Here is a 3,110-nt window from a genome sequence, read left to right on the forward strand (position 1 = left end):
GTGTCCTTATCCTCAGTATTGCTAGGATAGGTATTTTTTAAATTTGATATTCTTCAAACAGCAATAACAAAAGTTTGCTTTTTTACCACTGAGGAAATTTACTTCTGCAGGTTTACCTGAAATAATCTCAGAGCAAGACCTAACATTGATATTTACTATCAATGTTATGCCTTTTAAAAGCATGTACAATTTGATCGCTGAAAAATATCCACGTCCTTGTGTAATTATGAACAAACAATTTTGACTTTCTTGCCAAAAATATTACCGAGAAACTTCAATAAATGCAAATGTTTAACACAAAATGAGTGATTGCATAAAAATTTCCCTCCTTTCAAGTTAATATTTAGAAGCTGCACCTTTGGCTCCTGGAAACAAATTCTCCTCCAGGATTCTCTATAATTTGCTGTTTTTCTATCTTTTTCTATTTTTACCTGTCCCCACAGCATGCTGCTGCAACCACCATGCTTCACAGTGAGGATGGTGTGCCTGTGGTGATGTGAAGAGTTGCATAGAATCTTGTCTGAAGGCCAAAGAGCTCCATTTTGAAATGTTTTATTGAGCTACTGTTGGGATGCTGAATGGTCGCTCTAAACTGATGTTGTCTGGTGGTGAGATATTGCTGACCAAGTGATCAAACTGGTTACTTACTAAGAAAACCATACACCCCTTTCTTCACATTTAAACTATGATCTCCCCTTTCAAAATATATGGAAAATGTCACATTATTTGCTAAATATGTGCACTATTGCAAACCCTAAAAATAGTAGCAAGGGAAAATAAAGAAATGTAAGCTTCAGAAAACTACAACATTTAGAAACCTTCTTTACTGTGCAATTGCTTATTCCTCCACTTGGAATCTTTCTCTGTTTTGATTCTGTTTCTCTTTGTTCAGCCGAAAGCATTTCAGAAGACTAACTCCCGTGAAACACCCCCACCTGTCAGTGTTTGATGTTTCCACTGACAAGTCATAGGCTTTACATTCAGCCCAGAGCATCATTGACGCAAATGGAAAGATAATAGTTGCCTGCGTAAGCTCATACTCACCCCTAACAGTGACATATGGTTTAGATTGCTCTCCAGAAGTTTACTGAAGGTACACACGCCGCTGTAAAAATGATGAGAAAATAAAACCCCAGGCACGGGAAAGCAAAGAAATGTCTGATTTCTCCGCTCCTCCTCGAGTCCTTCCCCATCACCTACTTCTCCCACTTTGGCTCTAACCTCAGGAACTCAGGCCTGGGCCATAGGAGGGAGAGGAAGACAGGCAGAGAGGATGAAGGAGAAGATGTCAGCTGAAGGAGAGGAAAACTAAGGATTGATTAGAAGAACGAGCTGGGGAATTGCTTTGATCCGTGCCTTTTAATAAATCTGTCAGAGTGAAAAAGCAGGACTCCATGAGACAGGAAGAGAATGATCAGCTCACTGAGGTCTTAACCAGGTGATGTTCACTTCTTCTTCATCTCTTCCTCATCTTCCAGCACAGTCCTCTGTGGACTATCTCTGTATTCGTCTACTGCAGCATCTAAAAGTTCAGACAACATTTTTTGTACTGTTTCAAAGTAAAGTGGTTTAAGCATACATCGAATTTAACTTTAGTCTCTTCAACTCAGAGATTGAGAGAAGTGGATTTTACACTGCAATAGATCCTCGTGGAAATCTACGATGGTGTAAAACTGATCGTGAAATAAACATTATAAAATGAATTATTTTGTCACAGCCACAATATTTATGATGGGCAGATTACTTATTACTTCATTTACTACTTCTGTCCTGAGCAGCTCCTTCTCAGGACTTGCTCTTATTGGAAAATTAACCAAAAATATCCAGAAAGACTCTGTGTAAACTCAGTACAACAAGATTTAGTTCCTTCCAAAATCATGTTGTACCTATGGCGAAAGACTGACGTGTGGAACTCAATGTGAAGAATAGAGAGAGAAAAAAAATATATTTTGTTAGCTAGTTAGTCCTCGGTTTTCTCCATCCTCTTCTACACCCTTAAGATCAGTTCCTTCAAGTTCTTCTCACTTTGTAAACCAGCTAAAGTACTGACACCTTTCTATGCTTTAAAATCCACATCGGAATATCAAAGAAGGACAAACCCAACCACGTAAAGCAGGAGTATTGGCCACACACATGCAGATCCCTGCAACTGGAAGAAACCACATTTATGGATTGTGTTTGCTATTGTTTCATATCAATGCTAGTTTATGGCGACACCATGACTCCCAGTTGGAGAGTAAATGCTGGGTAAGATGGATGTGTGGTCCCATGCGAGTGTGGGTGTGTGTTTTGTTATGGCACTTCCTGTTGGCAGGCCATATAACTCAGGTTAATGTTATCTTATTTCACACAGCTCAGAGACAACCTCAGGGTGGAGATCATTTGGAGCGCTCTTATTGCTTTTCATTAGGCTAATGTGATGGATGGAGGAATATTTACAACAGGGAAGAGGCGTACTCACGCACACACACGTACACTATACTGAAGACCTCGTATAGGTTTGAGTGGGAATTTGTAGTCCATTTTAGAGTTAACCTCACTGACAAGACAGAACATCCGAACTGTCCACCCACAGCGGGGACTGCATAAATAACCCACCTGATGTATTGATCAGGATGTTTGCACATTTCACCAGAGAAACAGGAGGAGGATTTACAGCACTGCCTACAAGATTGTTGGTATGAACCTTGACTCAGTGGTTGAGCTACTATAAATACTGTATTGTACTGTAGGGACATTTTATATAACGAAACAGCTTTAAACTCCTCTAAATATTGCATTTTCCTATGACACTTTTGGACAGATTTATCAAATGGAGTTCTTCCTATATACATGTAAACCTGTTGCAGGACTTTTTAAAATATAATCTCATGAAAACTCTTTCAACAAAAAGTACAACATAATTGTGAGGAGAAAGCAAAATGGTTCTCATTCTTGCCGTAAAGGCTGACCTGCACGTTGAGCTTCTGCCCTCATTACGGGTGGTCTTCCTTCCCACATGGATCAGATTCTTTCCTATTCACTTGTCTGTTGATAGAAAGACAATATTTAGCTGGCACTCTGGCCGTCACCGAACCCATTCTCGCTATCTGTTTAATTTTACTTTGCCT

This window comes from Xiphophorus hellerii, chromosome 18, assembly GCF_003331165.1.
Source record: "Xiphophorus hellerii strain 12219 chromosome 18, Xiphophorus_hellerii-4.1, whole genome shotgun sequence".
NCBI classification, from domain to species: Eukaryota; Metazoa; Chordata; class Actinopteri; order Cyprinodontiformes; family Poeciliidae; genus Xiphophorus; species Xiphophorus hellerii.